Source organism: Tachypleus tridentatus, unplaced genomic scaffold (assembly GCF_004210375.1).
Source record: "Tachypleus tridentatus isolate NWPU-2018 unplaced genomic scaffold, ASM421037v1 Hic_cluster_2, whole genome shotgun sequence".
Classification (NCBI taxonomy): domain Eukaryota; kingdom Metazoa; phylum Arthropoda; class Merostomata; order Xiphosura; family Limulidae; genus Tachypleus; species Tachypleus tridentatus.
Window position 1 is genome coordinate 20,855,002 of NW_027467782.1, and position 27,275 is coordinate 20,882,276.

Sequence of the window (27,275 nt, forward strand, 5' to 3'; positions counted from 1 at the left end):
ATACCTCTGTGTACATAAGTGGTGTTCTGTGAGTTAATTCATACAAGGTGGAATGTGTCAGTGCCTTGTAATGTGGTTATAAAATCCACACATCAAATAAATTTTTTTTTCGAAATTTTAAAGGAAAAAAAAAGTAACATTAGCTTGAAAATGGATGCAATTACAAAGTTGCTTTGTAATTATGAGCAATCAGCTATTCAGTTAGATGCTGAAATGATTAGAGGTATCAAAGTCAAAGTAACTGTCCTAGCTGTAACACTTGGGTTGCATCTGACACACTAAGATCAAGAGCAAATATGAAACTTCCAATACAACTGAAGGTACTGGTCTTAACAACTGTAAGGAAAACCTCAAGTGAACCTGGTACTTTACTTTTAACTCTTAAATGGCAGCCATCATAAACTGTTGCTGTTACCTACAACATTCCTGATGTTTAAGGGTTAATCTCCTAATTTTGTACCTACCATCAAGGGATTAATATTTACCTCAGACTAAGTTAAATCCATTATTTACCTCAGAATGCTGCTACTGACTTCTCTTATTAAAAGAGGTAAACAAAAGCAAGAGAACATTTTAAAGTTCAGATGTTTCATAGTCTTCAACAAATATCATTCCATTAACATCTATTTAGAGTCCAAACCTGATACTAAAATCATATCTACCATTAATATATCTATTAAAATCTTGTTTTTAGTTTTAACATTACCAGATAGCTACTTCACAAAAGCCCTTTGTGTTTTCCTGACTTCTTTTTTAACCAAATACTCAACTCTCTTGCAGCTTGCAAATCATCCATATTGTCAATTTTAACTTCTTCGAAATTTACATGCATTTATTCTTTATTTTCTCCTATCTGTATTTTGTAAGTCAATTAGATTTTATCCTTCTTGCCATTTTTCTTTTTAAGAATATGCTTATCTTTAGTAATAAAGTTTTGAATATTTACAAAATCCATTTAACATCACCTTTTATCTTATTATTATAAATTCCTAATAAAACTCTATCACTGGACCTAAAAATCAACTTTCTGAGAACTAGAAACTAAAATTGATTTTTTTTTTAAATTCACTCTTCACATTTTCTCTGTCTAAATCATGCAAAGAGTATTATTTTGTATCATAGTAGGTCAGTGTGATAAATAAATGAAACCTTTATCAAAGTGAAAGGAGATCATATTTTTATGATAAATAAAATACCTTGTTAAAGGACCAAATAGAGCAAGACTAATTCCAAGAAAGGAATATGATAAGTTGAGAATATTTCTGTGATGTAGCTTTCTGTGTCCAAAGGTCAGTATTCATGTAAAATGATGACGTAAAAATTATATAAATAGTTAATTAAGCAATGAATACTCTCTTATCCACTAAGTGACATGAATTATTTTAACTCGGTGAAGCTCTGATATTAGCGGTTGCTGGACATTTGGTTTCAGTTTACTTATGGCTCAGTTACAGTTCTTGACTAAAGAATCTAGTATAAAGTTATTAAGCATGTATGTTGCTTTTTTTCTTTTTCTGGAGCTAATGACAGTTTATAAAAATTGTGCAGTCAGTGCTGCATTTTTTTTAAATCTAAATTAAAATTTTCATTGTGTGCATTAATTATGGCATAATGACCAAAATAAAAATATATGTTGTGCAATATGATAATCAGTAAATATAATTAGAAAAATATTATTTAGTTTATATGCAAAAACGGCTCGTTTGGGTTGACGCTGCACCAATTAAAAGGATCCCCAGGATACAGGCTATAATGTGATATATAAACTGTAGTCTAGATTTTGAAGGTGACTGATGACGTAGAAACTACATTGTAGTTGGAAACACTGTCAGATGACGTAGAAACCACATTGTGGTTGGAAGCACTGAATGTCAGTTTTAACCTCCACTCTCCAGTCTCACATGAAGAAATTCAAGAGCAATAAAATAATCAAAATCAGTTGAAATTAGGACAGCGAGATGTGGGTGTTCGAGCCCATGACGACCCACATCTATATCACCCTTTACTACCAGCAAACAACTGTGGGAAAATGACTGCTCTCCAAAGTAAAGAAGAAGAAATCAAAGTAATAATATATCACCATATGGGGTAAGTAAGATAAACTTACCTCCTGAAATTGGCATTCCAGCCCCAAATATGAAGGTAAGGAATTAATTAGTAGTGTAGCAGACAAGTAATACTAGAGTGAAGGGGCCCAACCAGTTATGCAAAATAACTAATATAACTCTGAACCACCATCCACTGTATTGTTTGTTTGTTTTGGATTTCGCACAAATCTACTCGCGGGCTGTCTGTGCTAGCCGTCCGTAATTTAGCAGTGTAAGACTCGAAGGAAGGCAGCTAGTCATCACCATGCACCGCCAACTCTTGGGCTACTCTTTTACCAACGAATAGTGGGATTGACCGCACATTATAACGCCCCCACGGCTGAAGTTTATTTTGGGTTTAAGTTGTTGTATAAGTAAGGTTTCTTTAATTTTCCGTTTGTTTGCTTCTTTATTTAACATTTGAGTGTTTTCTGTGGTTATGTTGTGTTTATTTGACTTGCAGTGTTCGAAAACGTGTGAAGGTGACTTTTTATGTTCTTTGAATCTGGTTTCCATTTTTCTACTTGTTTCTCCAATATAGAAGTCGTGGCAGTTATCAAATTGTATTTTATAAATAATGTTGGTGTGGTGTTTGTCAGTGTAAAGGAACGCTTTTATACCTATATTAATATAGATATAATTATATTCAAACATCGTTGTTTTTTGTTTTTGGAATCTCGCACAAAGCTACTCGAGGGTTATCTGTGCTAGCCGTCCCTAATTTAGCTGTGTAAGACTAGAGGGAAGGCAGCTAGTCATCACCACCCACCGCCAACTCTTGGGCTACTCTTTTACCAACGAATAGTGGGATTCACCGTCACATTATACACCCCCACGGTTGGGAGAGCGAGCATGTTTAGCGCAACGCGGGCGCGAACCCGTGACCCTCGGATTACGAGTCGCACGCCTTACGCGCTTGGCCATGCCAGGCCTTCAAATACTTGTTGTGTACATAGGCACTGAAATACTGAATTATGTAAATTGTAACCAGTGCAATATTTGTACGTTGAAGTAACATATTGTACCTTGAATTTACCGTAGCGGCTAAGCCTAATTCCAGCTGTGAGTGTTAATACAAAAATGAGTTAGTTACATAATTGTTCATGCTAATTATAAGTAGTATCTGCAATATTATTACAAATGTTATGTTCAATGTAAGTAGATTTGGACAACGTTTTAAAATGAAATTATTAGTATATAACTCATAAGTAGGGACAACATAAATTGTAAATTTACGATTTTTAAACTTTAAAAGGCAATGGTGAAATAAGTGCATGTCCTTTCATTTTGAATTGTGGCTCTATCGTAATCAGGAAAAAAGGCTTTTCCAGCAGCTGGTAAATCATGAAGAGTACTTAATAGGACAAGTACTTTTCCTTTTAACTTAATTGCTTTAGTGACTCTTCATGTGAAAGTTTTAAACTATGAAAACTATTTTTATAATACTAAATATTTTTTCATTAAAACAAATTCAGATACAAGACCAGAAACAACATGGGTAGATAATTGTACTTTGCTGTCAATCTGGATATTTTGTTTATTGGCTGATGACTTTACCAAATACTCATTGGCTAAAAACAGACAACTGTTACACAGTTTATGAAAACTGGATCTCCAGCTGGCTACAAAACAGATATCAACATGCTACAACATTCAGTGATTAAGTGTACTGATCCTCTATTGATAAAGTAACATTAATACAGGAAAAGAAGAAAGTGGCTTGTAAGTTCAAAGTGACAGTGTAGATGCAATGGTTCAGACTTGGAGGTCAAAATGGCACAAAAAGCAGGTGTGAAAGAGCTGCAAGGTAAATTAAAAGTATGAAGAAAGAGAAAATGAAGGACTGATTCATCTATTCCACTGGAGAGTGATGAAGATGAAATGTCTAGCAGAACTTCTGAGGATCCCATAGAGTTTGTGACACTGAATGAATGATGCAGATAATCCAAGAATTGAAGTGTAAAAGCAAGACATTGTGGTATTTCAACATGGCACAGGAGCAATGCCGATTCAATTTGGTATTGAATCCACAACAACATTAAACTTTCCAAATCAAGAAGCTCTATGAAAAGCATCAAGTTTCAGTGCTCTTGAAAAGAGCAGTTGATTGCTTGGATTCTGCATGGCAGGATTAAGAATTCTTTGTACTACATTACTTCCAAGAGATTCAGATGATCTTATGAACATGACTGGAAATGCAATTAAATCTGATGATACAAAATTTTTCTCATATGCCAATAATATGTAACAAATTTTGCCAGAGAAAGTTTGTCTCACTTTGACTATCTGATTTAGATGTATATTGCTCAGCGTAAGGCCAGATAAAAATTTTGTGATGGCCTTTTAACATGTCTTTAACACTTTGTAATTTCATAATTATCATCAACATTGTCTGCAGGAAAGTAGGAAGAAAAACAGTATGAAAGGCTTTGTAAAATCATACTTCCATATAGTTATCTTATAAGTACCGCATTAAAGTCAAATTCATAAAGTGTAGTTTTCATCTTAACAGCTGTCACATTTTCTTTATTTTTAATGAACGTATATTGGATAATATGTTTTGAATATTTTAAAACTCTATCTTTGTAATGCATAATTTGTTTACTTAATCAATGAAATAGTATGCCATGTTTATTAAAGTTATTGATACAAAGGTTCAAACAAATTCTTGGTAGTAGAAGAGTAATCACACTCTACTCACATTACCTCAGGTAGATCAACAAGTAGGAAGGAAATTGAGGACCTGAACTTGATATTCAAATCTGTAACAACACAGAAAGGTAAAATACTACTATTTATATTATGAAATAGGTTTTTTCTGTCACCTTTCCTTGCTTGTGGAGAATGAAGTTAATGTTAGATAACACTGCACAACAAAGCTTTTGCTTCTTGAACACTGTTGGGTCTTCCTTATAGATTTTTGGCTGCAAATCACGAAAATCACATCCACATTTGCCCATTACATACAGTTTCATTGAAATCTTCAGTTTTGCTACAATGGGAAAACAATATCAGGGCAACTGGAATCCATCAATGCTTGCTGACTACTGTTGAACACTGCAACGTGATGCACCGGACATTGAATACAAACAAAAATCAGGAGCAAAACACTTTTAATTATGTTGAACTTATTAGCATATTACAAACATAAATGCAATTAAATAAGTTATTGCCAGTAAACAGTTAACTGTCTATTTCTCAAAGTTTCTACGTTATGAAGCAAAACCAAAACTATATTTGTGCATACCCACCAGATACCTGTCACAATCAGCAAAACCTTTTCAGGAAGCAAAACATTTTAAAAAAATTGTTGTGCAGTATAATTTTTGTATGGAGTATAAAGGTTTATTTTATTTTTACCTAATACAAATGCTAGATTAGACTAGCTTTCCCATAAGTTATTTCTATGTAATTTGATAGAGAGTGTGAGCAAGAAATTCAGAAATTTGTATATTCCCATTGTTGTATGACTTTCAACATAACAAGTACGTGATATGTATCTCAGGACAACTGGTTATACCAAAATAAAACTGAAAACAATGTTTTGACCTTCTTAGGTCATCTTCAGATTAACCAAGAAGGGGATTGAAACAGTTGTTCTGAAATACATTTTTACTTCAAGTTGGTTTCTCGTCATCACAAAATACTTGATATATTGTTAATCACTTAACCTCCCCCTACATGTTGATATGGCATGTTTTTGTAAACATATAAATACAAAAATTTTGATTTTTTTTTTTCCATTATTGCTTTTGCTTGTTTTAAAGTGGTGTAAAATGAGCAGGAGAATATGTCAATGTGAGGTTTAATAGTACTAAAAAACATAGGATTTTATAGTTAACTGAAGACTTTTAAGAATTACTACATAAAATGTTATTAATACAGATTATCTTTGGATACATCAATGATCTGGCTGTCTAAGTTGGTCATAAAGGTTTTTAAGATTTTATTTCTTAGAAATAGCAAATAACATAAGTTGAATCTTTCAAACTGAGTTATTAAAGAAAAAGTTAAAATACTTTCCAGAATTATTATGGTTTTCATACCTTATGTATTATACAGAAACTGAAATACATCATGATGTATTCTACCATATTAATATTGTTCTTGATATGTAGTCTTAAATGTGTTTAAAGATGGAACCTCTTTGCTTTCTACTTTTAGAGATACATTTCCCTGACATTGAAATCCTGACATAAGTTAGGAATTTTTTAGCATTAGTCATATATAAAAGAATTTCTAAAATGTGGAACATCAGGTTTACAATTTCACCCATTTAAGGTTCTAAATATTTATTTTTCAGCTTTTTTTTTTAAAGTCTGGCACTAAAATTGTACTAAAGTACAACTTGAAATGATAAATATTTATTCTTTATCAGTGAGAGTTAAATATTTACTTTTGGAGTGGTTGAAAAGAAATAGTTTTATTGCATATGAGTTCTGCAATTATAACACTTAGAGAGACATAAATCAGGTAGATAATTGTGATTAACCAACAATAATTGGCTTTATAAGTACAATGAAATTGTTTACATCGCTAAAACTCATTCAAAACAAAAAGCATAAGCTATTATATTACTGTAACTTTAATGAATGTTATTTTTATACATTTTAAAAATGCATGTTGGTACATTTTATCTGTTTTTATAACTTTAAAAATTAAAACAACTTATGTAACAAGTGTGTGGTACAAGTATTGTGTACATATTAACTGAAAGCATGAATTCTTATACTGTACATAGCTATCTTTAATATTAAATTAGTTTTCATAATTTTTGTGTGTTTTTTCAACAGTTAAGTCACTGATATTCTTAGGGTGAAAAAAACAAGTGATAAAAGTCTGCTTTATGCACATCATCCCCCTCGGTGTATATTCCTGTACGTGGTGAGGGAACCTCCCAGGGAAGGTTCTGTTCTGTCTGGTTACCTTCTCTTGGATCTAAACATCCACCCACGTGTTTGCTGTGCATGGTGACCCGTGAAGGGGAGGAGAGGATCCTGGTGGTTGAGGGGTCCAACCCTAACACACCACTTTGGCCTTGAATTCCTGTCAACGGGCGGCCTTTGGGTGGTCCCCCTTGGGTCAATCGGCTGGTTCACTTGGGCTAGAGTCAACCAAGTACCAGTGTTGGAAGTTCTCAACAGGTGTTGTGGACATTGTGCCTGATGCTGGTGTTTGGGTATCGTGCTCACGAAACCCTAGCATTGCTGCATTGTCCTTGCATGACTTTGTAGTGCGTCCCCTCGTAGGGCTCCATGGTGGGTGGGGTCAGTGGGTACCAAAATTTTTCTTTTTTCCTATGGATCCTCCTTCGAAACATTTAAATACAATACAGTCAATAGGTAAGTGACCACGTCTTGAAGACTTTGAGCAGCTATCTTCAACATCTGTAACACATGAACCTCATTTTCTAATATTACATTCTCTTTCAGAAAAACCTTCAGGGCAATTATCCCCCCTTTTTAATTCAGAAGGGACTAGAGGGTCTTGCTGGTTCTCCAAAGTCAGTAAAGAAGCTTCGATCTGGAGACATATTGGTTGAAACATCCACATCCCACCACAGTGAACTCCTCTTGAATTCAACGGCAATTGGAGATATACCTATTGAGGTTACCCCTCATGCTACCTTGAATTCATCACGAGGAGTTATCGTTGAGAGGGATTTGAAGAATGTCCCCAAGTCAGAGATTCTTGCTGGGCTCTCCGCTCAAGGAGTTTCTGCAGTGAGGTGCATCTCCACTTGCAAAGATGGAGTTACACTGCCAACAGATACCCTTGTTTTGACATTTACATCATCACGTGCACCTGCCATCATCAAGGCAGGTTATCTAATTTGCAGGGTAAGGCCATACATTTCAAACCCTCTCCCATGTTTCTAATGTCAGAGGTTCGGCCACTCAAAGACATCATGTCGTGGTTCCCTGACATGTGCTCATCATGGTGGCAAGGACCACAATGCCTATGAATGTGACATGGACCCAAATTATGTCAACTGCAATGGTTCTCACCCTTCCTTCTTTCGTTCTTGCCCAAAATGGTTAGAGGAAAAAGAGGTGCAGCATTTGAAAACGATTCATAACATCAGTTATCCTGAGGCTCGGAAATTGCTGCCCACCACTCCATCTCAGACATATGCTGCTGCACTTCATTTCACAACTTCACCCTGATCCTGTACTTCATATCGGTGAAGTTTTGCTGCCAGTGGTCCCTGAGACCAAGTTCTTGGGGCTTATCTTTGACCATAAGCTGACATTTATACCACACTTAAAGCAGCTACGGGTCAAATGCACAAGAGCGCTGAACATCCTTCGTGTCCTCTCTCTCCTTCCAGTTGGGGAGCAGATCGATGTTCTATGTTAAAGGTATATCATGCTCTTATTCGATCAAAACTTGACTATGGATCAGTGGTCTGTGGCTCTGCCAGACCCTCAGCTTTGAAGATGCTAGACCCCATTTATCACCAAGGACTTCGACTCTGCACTGGAGCTTTCCGTACCTCTCCAGTTCAAAGCTTATACATTGAATCTCATGAACCTTCTCTGCACCTTCGCCATTTGCAACTATCTTTACTATATTATTCAAAACTTCATTCCCTACCAAAGCATCCCACCTGGGTGTGTGTTTTCCTTCCTCGGTGGGCTGTACTTTTTCAGAACAGATGATCTGCCATTGCTCCATTTGACCTTCGTATCCTGGCTTAATTGGATAACATTGCAGATTCCACAGGTCAGCCCATCCCACCATTGCTTATTACAGACCCCAAATGTGACCTTTCTTTCAGTCATTTGAAAAAGGCAGATACTCCAGCTTGAAAGTACCGTCGTTTATTTAATGAACATTTTTCAAACAATCATTTCGTTCCCATTTTTTCAGATGCTTCCAAATCAGGTAATTCAGTGGGCTCTGCTATGGTTTGCTGTGGTTCAGTAGTTGCGCAAAGAATCCCTTCTACAGCTTCTGTGTTCACTGCTGAACTGTATGCAATATCTCTTGCCCTAGATCACATTGAAGCTGAGCAGTACTCCAACTGCACTATTTATACTGACTCGCTTAGTTCTGTACTGGCCCTGGAATTGCTACATGTTGCCTCATACCCTGTTCTCGCTGATATTCAAAACCGACTGGCCCATTTCTCATTAACAGCTACTTCAATCCAGTTTTTCTGGATACCAGGCCATGTTGGTATTTACGGGAACGAGCTTGCAGACAGGGCAGCTTAATCTATCTGCTCTGACACTATCACCACTGTGCCTGTTCCATACATGAACTATGGTCTTGTATTCAAGGCTCGGCTCCATGCCAGCTGGCAGTCCACTTGGAGTGAACAACGTGACAACAAGCTTTTTCAAATAAAACCCCATATTGGGCTTTGGCCATCTAGCTTTCGTAATGTTCGGAAGGAGGAAGTTGTTTTAACTAGACTACGCATTGGTCACAGTTTTTTAACTTATCATTTTCTTTTATCTGGAACTGATGCACCAGTGTGTAATTTGTGTAACACTCAAATCACTATCAGCCACATTTTACTTTCTTGCCATCGTTACGATTCTCAACGACGGCACTATTTTAACCATGTTTTTTCCCAGGGTTTATCTGTAACATTGGACAGTGTTATTGGTGATGGTGACACTGTCCACCTTGATAAAGTTTTTAGTTTTTTAATGGCCATTAATCTTTTTAATCTCATTTAAGTCTTGAATATTTATTCATTTCACCTTTTTTAATTGCAGTTTGCTTTTTACAGTTTCATTTTCTCTAGTTCAATTTGACATTGAAAAAGGGCCAGAACATTAAATAACTTAACACAGGACTGGAAAGGCCAACTTCAGGTGACTAACGCTGCTGTTTTAACTATCCGTTTGAACTACCCATTAGTCATCCTGGCGAGTTGTTATTCCCATTTTGCTGCATGTCTTTTAAACTTTTATTACTTTACCCTTTGGTACTAGCCATAATGACACATAACCCGGAACCAGGACTGGAAAGACCAACTTCAGATGATTGACGGTGGTTCTGGTACTTGCCAGTTAGTCTTACTGGTGGGTTATGATCATTACCATTCTGCTACAGAAGTTCTTTACAACTTTATGGACTGGATGTCAACATCGGTTTTATGCAGTTTTCTGTTTTTAATTGCTGTTTTGTTTTTACCTTCGTTTACTTTTGCAAAGTTTACTACATTTACTTTTACCTTCTTACTGGACATTTGGCTACTCGTTATTACGATTTTGCTAATGTCTTTTAAAACTTCTATTATTTTACATTTTGATAATGGCTGCTATGACACATAACCCAGAACCAGGACTGGAAAGGCTAACTTTAGGTGACTGGCGGTGGTTCTTGAACTTACCTGTTAGTCTTCCTGACGGGTTATGATCATTACCATTTTGCTAAAGAAAGTCCTTTAGAACTTCTTTTACTCTGCTTTCTCTCTTAACATTGTAGACTAGATGTCAACATTGGTTTTATACTTTTTTCTGTTTTTCAATGATGTTTTGTTTTACCTTCATTTCATTTTGTGTATTTTACTACATTTACTTTATTTTTACTTTTTACTGGATGTTTGGTGCAGATAGCCAAGCTGCTTTGTGCTATAAAACACAAAATCAATCAACGTAAATCACACACTACATCACTGAAGTGTTTTATCTTGTTACTCTCAACATGGCTACAGTTCAGTTATATTCATCTCTTGCAGAAAGGTGATATAACTATTTTAATTTCAGGAACTGATCCTAAATCTGTACTGTATGTTTTTTATAAGTAAAGACAGTGTAAGAAAGGTGACAAATGCAAGTTTTCCCACGATGATGTTGAAAGTGAGAGTGAAAAGAAGAGTATTTATGTAGACTTGAGAGATGAAGGTCATGCAGTTTATTTTTTTATCTGTGCATCTATTATCTGTTAACAACGTAAAGTATAAAGGTCTTTTAAATCAACTGTATGGTTTTCTGTGTTTGTATTATTAGTGTTAAACTACTGAAGTGTTTTAAGAGTTTAAATGGCAATCTTCAGTTGTACCTTTCAGAAAATTAATGTAGATAAATCTAATTCTGTTAAGGGTTTATATCTTTCTTTTCAAATATAAAAAGTTTAAATTCTATATTTTTTGGTCAAGATGAATTTCTATCTAATAAATAATTTGGATTTCAGTTAATTATTACATACTGCACTTGATAAATCAGAATAAACATATGATGTCATAGAAGAATATTCCTGCAGCTTTCAAATAGTCAAAAATATTTTCAGAAATAAAACCACAACAACAAAAGAAACAAAATTCCTGTCTTTGATATTTTTCCTCTTTTCCCTGAACCTTACATTAAGAACATTTGTTCACAATCATGAGAGCTCTGGGTATTTAATATGTTGATAAACCAAATTACTGCTGCAGTAATATATGATCAGTGTGTTGACAATAGAAATTCCCATTATAGCTGAACATGCTTCTGGTAAGATTTCCAGGAATTTAGTTCAATGTTATATGCAGACTTTAATTTTCAGGAAATTAGATTCATGGGTTTAGCCAGTGATTTCTTCTTCTTTTCAGTAAAACAATGTTTCTAAGTGAGAATATAATCAATGAGAAGACATTTGGACTCTCTGTTTTTCTTTGTTTTTAACACTTTTTATTTTAGTCTGTCACACTCCACACCATTTCAGGAGTTTTAGTTTTCCACTACTTTTCATGCTTCCAAGTTGTTTGCTTTGGGAGAGAATTGCTCTTCTCATACTTTTGTTTCTGTTGATACCAGTTCTACCAGGGGACTGGTACATGTTGATAAACTTTACCATACTTCAAATCTGGTTGATATACCTGTGGTAGTTGTGACTCAGATGTCATTTGTGTGGCTTTACTCTTATTTACACATGGGAGAATTGAGTATTTCATGTCATTAATGTTTGGATTTTGGTAAGTTAGATATTTATGTGTCCTTTATCATCGAAGTTATTTTAAATTAATTGTAAATGAGATGTTGATTATTAATTGTGTTATTACAAGATATATTTAATCATTTTGCAAGTACATTAATCTTACATACTTTGTGGTCTCAACAGATTTCATGGCTTTGTTAGTTCATTATTAGTAATTTAACTAGGTATGTTTAGCCTAGATTGTTTGTAAGTTGCAATTATTACTACGAGTAACATATAATTCTTTTATTTTTCAAAATTGTTAATTATGTGCTTAACCATTTTCCCTTCATAATCCACAATTTAATATTCTTCCCCAGTGTCCACTTCATTGCTCTAAATCATGTTTTCCATTTCAGAACTTTCCTGTTTGTTTGGACAAACCTCAGTTCTTTTTTTACTCTATGATAATTTGTGCTCTTCTCTCTATGAATAACTAGATAATGTTTGCTTCTACTCATTCACAGTCCATAGACCACACTCCACTGATTCTACAAGATACAATAGAGGGAGGATTCCTCATGACAGTGGGGGAAATCCATTCTTAACTCCTCTCAATAACCCATTCATTTGGGTAGTTTTCTTCTTTTCAACCTCATTTGGGCCTAGCCTTCTCCTTTTCAGGTTTGGAACAAGCAGTTCACATGTTCTTCACCTCATATTTCTTGCAGTTAAATGTATTCTATCTTTGTGGGGATGTGAACTATGGATCAAACTTGTATGTATTCACTTTAGTGGGAACTGAGAGATCAGTGAAACTTCTTACCCATACACACTGCCTGCATCCATATAATAGTAACAACATTTACTAGTTCATGTCTTGCCTTATGTATTGTATGTTATAAAATGTTTTTCATTTTAAGTTTAATTGTCTTCATCAGTAAAACTTGTGATTTCTTTGCTTATGTGATGTTAACATGCATCTGCTTACAGAAGAACTGAGTCATTTAACCAATCAAAATAAGTGTTTGTGATAATTATTTTAGCAATCAATCAAAATTATGAATAAATCAGTTGTCATGAAAGTAATAAACTAATTGAAATTAATGTTTCTAGTTATTCCAAATATCCAGATCAAAATATTTGTTAGGTACAAACTTACATAAGAGGCAGGTGTGGGGATGCTTTATGACTTCCATTGCCATTAAATTTACTATTCCTGTCATTGTTATTGCAAAGCTACAGAAGCTATCTATCACTGCACCAATTTTGAACCATTGACTGTCAACTCTCTGGTTATTTAAATAATTAGGTGTAAATTTATTGTATTTTGATTTTTTTTTCTCACACTGTGATGTTTTTGCTTTACAATTGTATCACTATAATTTAAAGTTGTATAAGTGTGAGCAGATCTAGGACAGGAGCCCAAGTGGTCCAGTCATTCATATTTTTAGTATTTAATAACTGTATTCTTCAGTTCTGTATGAGAGAATGCAGGTGAGGTGAAGGGATCCATAGGGGTAAACTTTATGCACATTTTTCAGAGATTAATAATAATATTGTTTAATATTATATTTGAATAGACATTAATTTAAGGTAGAGATCAAGGGAGTTGAAACCCCATCCCTCTGGCTTTTCTTTTTTTTTTCTCTTTTGAAAAGTAATGTGTGTATCATTTAATGTTTTTATCTGTGGGGTCTTAACTCCTCCCTCCATTTCCCCCCCCTTCATTTGACTAGGAAAACAGTCAATAGCATTGAAAATAAATATTAGGTTTCAATATCTGTTTGATTGGTCTATTAATTACCTTTATTATTATTTATTTGAATTTAGTTTATTTTGAATCTATAACAGTCAGGTGTAGCTTCAGCCGTTGACTTATGAATACAATAATATGAACATCAACTTAATGTTTCCCTGGTAAATTATCAGGCCTTGGTTTTTTTCCAGAAATTAACAGTGTGCATGCATTCTAGACTTTATGGAGATTTGTTTTCTTTAAAGAAAGTGTTTATTTTTCGGAATTTATAATGCATAATGGAGGGGTTTAGACATTTTCATTGTTGGTTGGTTAGCTTGGCAATTTACGGTGCAAAGCAACTAAGCTATATGCACCAGACATTTTGGTAATGAAGTTATAAAAAAATTACCTTTTTTCTCTAAATGATAATAAAAAAAAACTTTATTTCAACCCAAATTTTGAAATAACTATTTATGGTTATTATTTCTTACATCATTTGTAGCCCTTATATTTATGACACTTGTAGCTCTTGTAACATATGCCTACTTTAAAATCTGTTTTTCATTGTTTGAAACTTATAATGTCACAAATGTTTTAGTACTGTTGATATCCAAAATAAGTAAAAATTCAAGTGACAAAAAAGAATTGAAAACAGATTGATGTTTGGAAACACTAAAATGTGAATAGAGGTGTAGACATGGTTTTCCTTTCAAAATATAATAATTTATTTCAATTAAAGTTTAAAATGTTTGTTTTTATTTTCCAATTGATCACATTAGTAGAAATAAAGATATAGATTTTAAGTTGTTCATTACAACCTATATGAACTAATAATAATAGACTTTCAAATTAATTTTATCACTAATTACTTGTAACACAGGTATAAATAATAAAAACAGTGAATGTGATGTACACTTATTAATTAAACTACTAGAAGTCTAATTGGACCCCCTCTTCATAAAAGAAATAGAGAAACTATTCTTGCTATGATAACAATTGTTGAGAAAGTTTAAATATGCTTGGATATAGCACATAGACTATCATGTGTTGATAAAGTTAAAATATAGGTTGTTTTTTATAGCTTTGTAAAGTTTCTTTTGTTGTGAATTCTGAATGTATTTGTGTATAAAATTATATTTTAAAGCTATAGAAATTTTCTTCAAAGAGAAAATATATGATAACTTTACATAAGGTAAGTAAGCTTATACAGTTCAAAGATTGGTTGAACTGATAACAAATCTTATTAAAAGTTTAACATGATAATGAATGTATAGTGTTTGGAAAAGGGTTTGTCATCATCAGGTTTAATAATATACCTATACACTGAAATGTATGTTGTATGAAGCAAAGAGGTTGCATAACTTGAGATTGTTTAAAGCATAATAAAGTTATTTTGTTGATGCTCTGTTTATAATTACTGTTTTTACTTTTTAATAAACACATTATGATTTTATTAAGTTGCAGTGTTTGTAAACATATTTTTAAAATGTTTACCAAATAAAAAATGGTCATCAAATTGTACAAGTTTACTATTTAGTGAATATGGTAGAAAATTGCAAGATGTTGTGATGTTGCAAATATTTATTAAGTAATGTTCTAGTATGTTTATTTTGTTCAAATAATGAAGATAAATAAATTGTTTAACTAAAAATGGCAACTGTTGAAAAGATGAAGGCTGTCATGTGAAATTAAGGGTAATTTAAAAATTAGTGAAAAAAAACCAGAGTGAAAGAAAAAATTAACAATGATACAACATTAGAATAATGTTGTGGTTGAAAAAATGTTAAGAAGTAAGCATGTGCTTTTCTTGTATGGGTTGTAAAAGGTGTGGTACTAATGGGTTGAGTGTAATTGATCAGTTCAAGGAATCAGTTATTATTTTCCACAAAGTAGGGTACACAATTATTATCTAATGAGATTAATAGGGATTTAGTAACAAAGAAGGGAAGAGGAACATTATTTAATGTTGTCCTTTGTATAATTTTTGCTTCTTTGACAAGTACTCTCAACTGGTGGTAATAAATACAAACTGTAGATGTTTAAATCCTGATTTGTGCTTGAACAGAACTAATTTACAAAAATTGCAAACTTGTTAAGCATTTTTAAGAAGAAACCCCCCACTAATATAGTAAGTTCTAATACAGAAAATCAAGATTTTCTAACTTGTTTACTATACCACTTGGATGAAAAGTACCTAAGTTATAAAAGACTTCTATTTAATGTTGTTTTTAACCATTAAACACACAGAAAATACATTTTTTGTCATTTAAAACTTAACAGTCAGACATGTGTAGATCATATATAAATTTGTAACTGTAAAGGTGATGCATTTGGTTTGTTCTCTCAAAACATCTCAGTGATGGTATACTTAACATGTGATGAAACTTGTGGTTACCATGAAACACATTCATCTATTTAAAAAACTGATACTGACACTCATAATGTATAAATATTAAAAACAGACTTATTTGTGAGCTTTCTGATATTTTAGTTATTAAACTTTCTATATTCCAGTTGGTAACAAAACATTTTGTTGTATCATAAATTTAATACCTGTTTAGTTTAATAACTGACTATATTCAAGAAGTATTATCTTCAAAATTAACTAACTAAAAGTATCTTATCATAAAGACTACTAACTATTATGGTATTATTTTTGAAATAGAAATCCTGTAACCCAAGCACTTTTGAAAGGTTGACCTTTAAAATGGGTGTGGTGGTATAATCGAAGAGTGACAGGTATATTTGGTTTTCCAGGAAACATTTATTTTTCTATGAACTATTGTAAGCGTTTTATTTCTGGTACAATGTAGCGTTTGGCAAGAGTGTATGTGAAAAGTTGTTTTGGATATTTTAGTTTAGAAATGGCTAAATATGTGAATATATATAAAATTGTGCTCAAGTAAAATAAATATGACACCTGGAGATTGACTGATAAAAATATACTAATCAGTTTATAAAAACAGGTACGAAAAATTATCTTAAAAAAATGGTAAGTTTTAGGAAATTTGGTCTTCATAAAACTAATTAATGAATAAAGTTATTTTTCTGATGAAACCAATGAATGTAGATCACTGATTCCAGGATCCATGTTAATTATGAAAGGTTTAACAGTATTTAGATGAGCAATCCCAAGTAATACTAAACTTTCAAATAGAATTTCTCTTATTATTAGTGCTCATCACATTTATGTTCTACAGCTCAATCATTGTCATAAACAGATATTTCCTGAAGTTCTTGTTGCCTCCTTCCAAAAAAACAGAACTCTAAAAGGTATCCATGTTCACAGAAAAATGAATAACATCTTACTCAAAAATGAGTGTTGTCCATGCAATAAAGCCTTTTGTCAAACCTGCAAGTTCATAAAAACCACTAACTCATTTTCTGACATGTACAAACAAAGAAACTTTAGAGAAAGAAATCAGTTGTTAAACAAAAAACACCATTTTTATTACACAGTGTAAAAAAAATGCAGTCATTAAAATGTACGACATAAACAACCATTAGAGAACATTTCAACAACCCTAAGTCTTCTATTAACACTGAAAATGATCTCCCAGTTGCTCAACACTCTTACCAACCCACTTGGGTTATAAGATTTACCATTTCACTTCTATCAAGACTTCTTGAACCTAGGCGTTTTTCTATCATGAATGATGTGTTTAAAATGCTTTACGTTTCTCAATGACCAACTATTAGAGCTGTAAGAATTATTGTTGATTTCTTGTTACTCTAATTCTGAATTTTTTACTACATGATATATGTAGTAAATATATATATGATGAAAACGTAATTTTTTTTTGAGTGATAATATAATCATTTTTAAACAATCCACTTAACTCTGCATACAGTAGTAATTCTTGTGTGCCTACTCTGAGTTTTTGCTCATGCCACTAACCTTGAACTATTTCCCACCTAAATCACATGTTTTGACATGAATTCCATTTGTACATAACACAGTCATCATGTAGTAATATCCCTTCACCAGTAAGAAGGTCATACATCGTCCGTGCTCATGGGTCCCTACAAGAACTTGCACTTGAAATTATCTTTGTTCATAATTTAGGCACATTCATTTTTTTAATTTTGAAAGATTTTGTGCAATCTTTGATTCATTCATTAATCTATTTTATCAAGTTACTATCTTTATGATAATATGAATTTCATGAAATTTATAATTGTTTCTTTTCATGGTTTCTGTGCAAGTGAGATCTATTTGTGTGTGACACCTTTTTCTCTGTTATTTACATTCCCCAGTCTTCCATACATGACTTACGTCTTGCTCCACTCATTTGCCATGAGGTCTTCAAGATGCTCTTCTTTCCTTGGAGCCTTGGGTGGAAGTTTCTTGCCATCATTTTATCTTGTCTTTACTCTATCATCTTTACCATTCCTTGACCCATGTACACTTATTTCATAATTTCCTCTTCTCACTTTTTCTGCCTCCTTTGACCATACTCTCCTCCCAGGGGGGGTTATCCTTTGTCTATTCTACTGGAAGCTACCTCTAACCTTTGAACCCAGTTGACTTGGTTCCTGTTGAATTGCTTTTTTTATCTTTTCTATTCACTTCATAACCGATTTTTTCATCACTTTGCTTTCTACTCTTTGTCTATCGTCTCTTCCTCCTATTCCTCTCTCCCTATTGTTTTTCTTCTGTTTTCTGATCCTTAGCACCATTGTCTCAATGACACAATGTTAGAGCTTTTGGCTTTAAATGCCTTATAGAATGTTATTTTTCCCTTTATGGGTTACTGTTCCCACCTCTTTGTTGAACCCTGAAGACTGATATCTTCTCTTTGTACTTCTCTAAACCACTTCTGATGATTCCCTTGTTCTAAATAAAGGAGTTTCACTGTCTTAATAGGTTGTTTTCCCTCAACCTTTAAATTAAGGTGGTCCATGTCTTGGATGTCTTTCATCACTTTTCAGTAATCCCATCATTACAATACACACTGTTTTGAGGTTCTACTTTTTGGCATGACTCTTGCTCCTTATGTCTCTAGCCATGTTATGAGGGCTTTAACTTGCTACATTCACAGTCTTGGCCTTTGTTTTTTTTCTATTCTGCACACGTGGCTGCATTTTGCTTCTACCTTTTCTACAGATACATTCATTGTTAATTAAGAAACAATTTCTCTGAAAAGGCATGTCTTAATTTTTGGGTTGTTTCTGACCCTTGTATTTGTTCCTTTTCTCTCCACTCCTAATTTGGGCTCATCCATTTTCATTTGTTTGCAAATTATGGAATATCTGGTAACCTGAGCTCTTTTGATCCAATGGTCACATAACAAACGGTCTGGCTGTATACACCATCTTGCTTGTGTTATTCATTTCTGTATGTGTTTCCTGCCATGTCCCCCCCTCTCTCTCCCAGTGTCTTGTTGAAGTTCCGTAACACCCCTTATCAAGTTCTGTTGATAGCACATTATTGACCAGCTCTTTCTTGGTTTCCTCCTTTTCAAACTTTCTTTATTACTCTTTCATCTGGGAATGTTGTCCTTTATTGTTCACATGTGGGATTGTCCATTTTTTTTCTCAATGGGCACTTTCTCATGTTGTATTGCCCTTCTTTCATACTGCTTGATTCATCCTTTCACTCTAGGATCCCAAACACAGTTGGTAATGGTCTGTCCAGATGATGAACTCCTTCCTGTACAGGTCGTTCTGGAACTTTTTAATGGCAAGTATGATGGCCAGACACGCTCATTCAGTAACAGAGTAGTTCTCACTACTTAACAGCTTTTTACTGGTATATATTACTGGAAGTGGTCCATCTCTATATTATTGTAAGAGCTCTTTCCCAATTTCAATGACTGAAGCATCAGCCTAAACAGTCAATGGTTTGTTGAAGTCTGGAATGCAACCAGGTGTCGTCATTTCTACTTTACTTTGTTCGATAAGCCTTTCTTGGTCAGGTTAGTCAATGCACTAATTTCAATATAGTTTGGGATGAATTTCCTGTAATATCAAATTAAATCCAGAAAGGATCTGACTTGTTGCTTTTTAGTCAGAGCTAGTGTATCTTGTATTTGTAATATCTTCTTTTCCATGGCTGTCTTTCAGTCCCAGCACATAATATTCGGTGTAGTACTTGGATGGTCTGATGGTGAGACCTGCTGCTCTCACATGTTGTAACAGCTTTCTACATTTCTTCATATAGTCTTCCCATTTCACAGTGTCAGGATGGCATCTGCATAGTGCTTAATATTGGTGGTGTTTCACAGCATCATCCTTATCATACAGTTGAATGTTTCTGCAGAGTTGACTTGGCACCTGCTGAAATTGGTAACATCCATCTAGTATTAAAAATGCTGTCTTCTCTGTAAATCTTGTCTTCATTAGGATTTGGCAATAACCTTTACTGAGGTTGATCTTTGAAGAGAACCTGACCTTATAATTTCTAGGTTGTCCATAGTTTCAGAGTTGAACTTCATCAAAAGATTCAGCTTTTGGAAATTTATTTAGAAACAGTTAACCTGTCTCTAATTTTTGTGATTAAAACTGGTAAATGGTAGGCTAAATTTGAAGGCTTAACAATTCCAGCTTCCAACATTGCCTCAGCTTCTTGCTTTGTAAGGTACAGTGGAGCGCCATTAAGCCGCAGACCAGTAAACCGCGAAATCGCTTAAGCCGCTGTAGCAAGTCTTGTCCCAAAATTTTTGATGTATTAAATCTACCACCTGGCTTTTTAAAGTTTCTCACACTCTCCTTGTCATTGACACTGACATGACAAATATGAGCGAGGATTATCGTGGCTCACCGCTAATTTAAGAAAGTGCAAAAACGCAGCTTACGAATTTAATCCTGGCTTTATAACTTCAAGGGGATATTTAAAAATGATTTGCTTTAATTTGGAAAATAAATAAAATATATTACAGTAGAAATCGACCGTTAATCTACCTTATCTGCTCTCTATGCCAGCTTTATGGAGGCCGCCATTGTTACCGAATCACACCTCTCCATACATTAAAGTTAATCCACGGTAAATCCGTGAAAAAAGTGATCCATAATTAAAGTATTATTTTTAATTCGATAATCCGATATTTTTATGGAATTGTATAAATATTAGCCACAAACCCAATAGACATCACTTCAGTTTCTGAGCTGTTAGCGACTTCGGCTTTTCAGTCACAAAGGTTTTAGCCGCAGACCACTTAAGCCGTGGTTAAGCAGGTTGACCCCCCAAATACTGCAGCTTAACGGCGCTCCACTGTATTTCATTGCATAAGGTATCTGAAAGGGCTTCACTTTAGCTGGATACAATGTTGTTGTGTTGCACAAGGCCTATCTTTCCTGGTCTATCCATGAAGATATCTCTCCTCTTTCCATTCTTTTATCAAAATTTGACATGGTTATATATCATGTAATCTCCATGCTATTTGCACTTTTACTATAGTTGTGCACATATTGGTCTGTCTATTTCCACTGTCCTTCTCATTTTCTTCTACCACAACTTACCACTGTGTAATCATGGCTGTGGCTTACCAAATGTTGTAAACGTACTTAATAGTGATGTAAATTTATAAGTGTGTTGGACCATGAAATTTTCTACAGTAGGTATCTCTGACTTGCTGGCAGTGAAATTGACAAAAAATGAACACATGCACTCCACTTGTTTTTTAAAATAATATATGTTTGAAACAAGTTAAATGTATGTACAAAATTATTTACACTATGGAGATAATATTTGTATTTTAGACACTATACAGTTTTCTTTTATTGTCCAAAGTCCACTTAAGCCAATTCAACTGTTTTAGAATTCAGTTGACAAGCTTAACTTTTATTTCTTTTAATCACAGTAGTATCATGATATCTCATGAGCTACTATGGTTGTATCCTTAACTTTCAGTATTATTCTGTTTTTGTACTTCCAATTATCATCTTTCTTTTGTTGAAGTCCACATATGTGGGTTCAATTGGTTTAGAACACCCTTTTATGAGACATATTATTCTCCTTATCTCTTTTAAACTTTAAATGTCACCCTAACTTACCAACCATTCACTTCCACAACAGTTAACTTTACAAAGTCTAACTTTTCTGTGACAGAAGTTCTCTCTCATGTGACTTTTACTCTTTTTTCATTCATCTAGTTATAGTTATTTATACATATATCACAGTCTTGACATCACTGGATTGTAAACACAGTGTTCAATAGTCTCAACATCAGTGAGTTACAAAGTAAATTAATTAGTAACACTACCTGCACTAAACAGTCTTATATTCAAGTTGGTATAATGTTTAGACATAAGTTTTCTCTGAATACTTTGTTATTACATTATTATTGAATAATATCATAATTTTATAAAGTTATATTTCCTGTACATAAATCGTTTTCTGTATGCATTCATAAAATTACATCTTGCTCTATGTAATTTATAAAATTGTGTTCTGTGTGTGATTTATAATATATTATTGTATTATATCTAATTTTTACAATTGTGTACTTCAAGAGAGCAGCTCTTAAGTCTAACTTGACAAGAATTTCATTTTAAACATTTTTGGCATGGAAAAGTATTTTATTCTCTGTCTATCCACACTTCAATACAAGTTTACTTATTGAATTTCATATTTTGTACTCTTGTCTTCCTCTTTATGTTTATAAAGGATAGTATACTTTTAATATATTTTTATAAAACTACATAAGTTGTTATTGTTTTAAGTTGTTTAGATTTTTTATACACAAGACGTTATTGACTTATAACAATTTAGATCTTTATTACATTCTTTTAATGAAAACGTGTGTAAAGTGTAACAGTTAATATATAAATTTGGGAAATAAGTACATACACACATATATAAGTATAAAAGACATTGTGTACAAAATTTTTATTTTTGTCTGATTGCATGTTTGTTCAATATTTAATTGAAATATATTTTGTAACCATAGTATCAACAACAACATTATTTTGATTTGTAGATAGCAGAGAAGAAGGAAAAAGTTCAAGTGGAACAGGACAGGAAAAAGTAGAGTTTAAAGCTGGTCATCACATTGGTGTAAGTGATATTGTAAAACTGTATGACTGTCATCATATGATGAGTATTATTAGTAAGTTAAAGTTTGTTGACCATCATCATGGTGTAATTATAATAGATGAACTCCACTGGTCACCCTTTAATTTAATGAAATATAACTACTTGTTATCATCTATTGTAAATATTGATATTGTTTGATTGACATAAGAAGTGATCAACAGTTTGTAAAATCATTCTTGAAATTACTGATCATCGCTGTGATATAAATAATAATATATTTATTTTAAACATAGCTTGTACTTTGCTTAAGAAGAGGTAAGCTAACCTTACAAATAGCAAGATAACTTGATGTAGAATTTTAACATTATATAGTACAAAATGTATTATTAAGGAGTGTAGTCATAGAGCATATTTAAACTTGTCAAGTTTGTTCTTTTCATTGTTAAGTATGGTTATCTGAAGAGTAAACTAGAATCTTCATAGTTATGAGTCTTCAAACAGCTCAGTGGACGAGAGATGCTTACATTCAACCCAGACTTGGCTGTTGAAGGCCAGATGGGTGAAGATGAGGCAGCATATGATCTATTTCCTCGAGAAGATAGCGAGGTATTGATATTTCATCTATTATCAAAGCATGAGGTCTTGTTTGTATGCTATTTTATCTCTTAAGGATTTTTTTGGAAATGTTATTAAGGAATGTTGCTTAATTAAGTGCCCTCCGCCAGTACAGTGGAATGTCTCCGGATTTACAACACAAAAATCAGGGGTTCGACTCCCCTCGGTGGGCTGGGCATCTAGCCCTTTGTGGCTTTGCTATAAGAAAAACACACAGCTTAATTAAACAGTGTGTTTTATCCAGTTCATCACTATTATTTGATATCATAGTTTGTTTCTTCAAAGAGAAAAAAAAAGTTGTACAGTGTAACATTTATATATTTTTATTTCTGTCTCCACATTACAGGCTGTGGTATCACAAGGATATTGGAAGAATTCTCTTTATACAAAAAAAGACATAATTATAATCTCTCTCTTTTTTGATTAATACCAGCAAACTTGGTTGTTAGTATTGACACATCAGTGAACAGTTTTGTGTCTTTTTGTAGCTGGGAAATTGAAAATTGATTTTAAAAGGCTTTTATAGTTTTGGAGGAAATTAAAATACACATTTAAACTCAAACCAAAAGTTTAAAAAATACATATATTAATTTGCTTTCATGGTTAAAAACATGAAATAAATACCTCATTTAAAATATTTTATGAAAAGTGAATGAAATAATGAACAAAACTACCTCTGGATATTGTATTAAAGAAAGGACATTAGATGTTTAATGACTCAGTTTACAAGCATTGTAAATGGTGAACTTTCTTCATCGAATGTGAAGTTTTAAGCCAAGTTCTAGAAAAGTTAATTACTTATGAAGAATCAGTTCCAGATTTTTCTTAACTGGAAAGGGGGGCAGTGAGACATATGCTGGGATTAAATCTAAAATTATGGTAAAACTAAATTTGTGGGCAATACTAGCTTTGGGGTTGGAGAACTATTTTAGCCCCCTTCCACTAGTGCAGCTCTGTTAAGAAATATAATTATAGACTTAATATATATAAATATTACTTTTAAATTTTGTCAATGCTGACATGTATGAGATATATTTATCATAAAATTTGAGGGCATTGGAACATATAAAAATTTAATCTTTGTAAACTTTCTTTACAGTTGCACAACTGTGATTCATATCTGGAACTAACAACTGAGACCCTTATCCTGCAACAAATGTAGGATTAACATTGTTACCTAATCTTCATGAAGTGAACAGAAGAAAAGCAAACCTATATGGTAAGAAGATGTACTGAGTATCATGTATTACATTAAGAAAGTAACTGTTATAGTTGTGCCTTAAATTTAATTCAAGTGTCTGTTGAAGTAGGAAAGTTATAGTTAAGGTTTAATATGAAGTATCTATTTTAATAAGAGAATTGTTGACAAAATTTTAAAAAGTATGTTATAATAATATGAAGTTAGAACATAATATAAATTAGCTGTTAAAATAAGATTTTGTTAAAAACCATTATTATCAGCTGTAATAATAATTAATTTGTATTTAATGCTTATTAATTTAAAAAAATATGTTTAGACTTATTTAATGAAACCACAAATATTTCATTTTTTAGAAAAAATCATGACATTTAAAATGTTAAAAGAAAGGTTTGTCTGTGAAAGGTAGTTTTTTTACAGATATTAAAAAGCCTGAATGAAGCTTATAACTAATAAGAATGATAAATGTATTGATATATGTAAAAATTATATATTTGCTTTGTTAGTTATTGTCAATATTTCAAAATGTATTGAGAAAAATCAGGACAGATTGTGTTGATTAAATATCATATAGATAATTACATCAGTAATTGTTGGTATCATTGTTAGTGGTATTTTGTACAAACATGGTGTTCATTATGATTGTTTTATACAATAAATTTGTAGGAGATGAGAGGAAGCTCCCTGAAGCAGCTGATTGAGAAGATCATCTTGCTGCTACAGTAGATGGAGAAGCTGTTCCAATCAATAAAAACCTATTTGATGAAGAATTGGATGTGGAATAACCAATGCATAATAAGTAGAAATCCTATAAAGTTACAATGTCTGAAACTTAACTGTAGTGTGTGTAACTGAACATTGACAGTGACTTGTGTCTCCCAGATTCTTCTTAAAGATAATTTCAAGATTGTTTTACAAAGTGCTGATGCCCTACCACAGATATGATCTGTACCACTAGTAGATGTCTGCTCTACATTTATTTATTACTTACCTACCTACAGCTGAACATTTTTTGTTAATAGTTAAAAAAACAACACATTCTATTGAACCTGATGTTTTACCTTTCTCATTTTGTTCAAAGCAAGTTATTAAGTTTGGTTTAAGCAATTTATTGCTCAATGCTGTTTGTTGTTTGTTTGGTTTTTGGAATTTCGCACAAAGCAACTCGAGGGCTATCTGTGCTAGCCGTCCCTAATTTAGCAGTGTAAGACTAGAGGGAAGGCAGCTGGTCATCATCACCCACCGCCAACTCTTGGGCTACTCTTTTACCAACGAATAGTGAGATTGACCGTCACATTATAATGCCCCCATGACTGGGAGGGCGAGCATGTTTTGATGCGACTCGGGCGCAAACCCGCGACCCTCAGATTATGAAGCGCATGCCTTAACGCGCTAGGCCATGCCAGGCCTTGCTCAATGCAGTGATTAATATAGTGTTTCTGAAATTGTAATGCTAAAGTTACCTTAAAAACAAAAATTGAATAAGATTGATAAAATGTATTAAGTAAAACAAGATATAACAGGAGTAAATGTGATTTTTAAAGAGCAATAATATTTCTATCTTTAGGAATTTGGTTGTGAAATGTATATTTTTCATTGAATATTTTGTTATAAATATTCATTATTGTAAAATAAATGGTGAAAAAAATGAAGCAGTGTGAGTTTAATTCATTGATTGGCACACATCAAACAGTGTTTTTAATTTTTGTAAATGCATAGTTGTATTTATTGAATACAAAACAATATTTAATCAACTTTCTACAAAATTCACAGAAGGATATAAACAAAAGCAAACATTATGTATTTCTGACAGTTAAATAGAAATAACAAAAAGTAAAAACAGATGTATTGATATTTAACCCACACAGTGTGTCTGCACTGAATTATTAAGCTCAGATTTAGACCTTGAACATGGACCACAAAACAGTGAGAGAGTTTGCAACTGATGAAACTGCATTTTAATCATAAAAGTAATGCAGTCTGAACACTATATTTAGTTACCTATGCTCATAACTAGGTATGTTTTTATTTCTGATCTATGTAAAAGACTTGCTTTGATCAAAAGTTAATATTAATTCTATACCAATTTCTTGTGATATCCTGATCAGTTTTTAATTTAATTATATTTACAATACCATCAAGTTAATGCATACAAATTTTACAGATTATTGAATGTTACTAAAAGTTATTTCTAGTCCATGTTCAAGGTTTGAAACTGTGCCTAATCCCCAAACTTAGTAATTCAGTTTTTAAATGTACAAATAGTTTTTCTGTATATTTTTAAGCACAATTCTAACATAGTAAACTGTGAAACCTGAATACATTTATTTAATGGTTTGTCTTATTTTATTGCAAATAAAATAGTTTCAAACTTCAAAATTATTTTTATGAATTGTATAACTTGCACAAATAAAAGTTAACATTTTTATACTGAAACCGTATTTCAGACAAGTATTTACCTCTTCTCACCTCAAAGCTGTTTCAATCTTGATTTGCTCTCTAAACATTGCAAAAAAAAACTTTTCACCTAGCTCATCAGTCTTTTAAAACATGTACTGATCATGCAACAACCTTCCAACAATCCTTCTGTACCAGCACAGCTAGCATAATCCTCACTTTCAAGAACTGTCATATTCAAACTAGAAACACTGGCACATCAGTGGGGAAGGAAGTGGTTGAAGTGAGGCAAGTATGTATCAAAATACATTGTCAGGATTAGAAAATGTTAACTTCTGAAATGGTCTTCTTCTCACCCCACTTTGAAAAACTAGAGAGACAGATGAACATGCAAAAAAACAAAAT

General features: G+C 32.9%; 1 protein-coding gene and 1 long non-coding RNA gene across 8 annotated transcripts in view; one reads left to right on the forward strand and one right to left on the reverse strand.

Annotated features, from left to right (window-relative positions):
• Positions 1 to 27,275, reverse strand: part of LOC143242219 (uncharacterized) — a 280,724-nt gene that overhangs the window by 212,273 nt on the left and 41,176 nt on the right. The window lies entirely within an intron of this gene.
• LOC143243150 (uncharacterized) lies at positions 3,028 to 24,419 on the forward strand. Of its 7 annotated transcripts, XR_013024074.1 has the most exons (6): positions 3,028 to 3,241; positions 4,799 to 4,867; positions 16,349 to 16,422; positions 22,605 to 22,681; positions 23,108 to 23,266; positions 24,375 to 24,419. It is a non-coding gene; the product is annotated as an uncharacterized LOC143243150 (long non-coding RNA). The 7 variants fall into 7 exon arrangements; XR_013024072.1 differs by lacking the exon at positions 3,028 to 3,241 and having other exon boundaries at positions 4,425 to 4,867; XR_013024076.1 differs by lacking the exons at positions 3,028 to 3,241; positions 4,799 to 4,867; positions 16,349 to 16,422 and adding exons at positions 6,222 to 6,286; positions 10,814 to 10,951.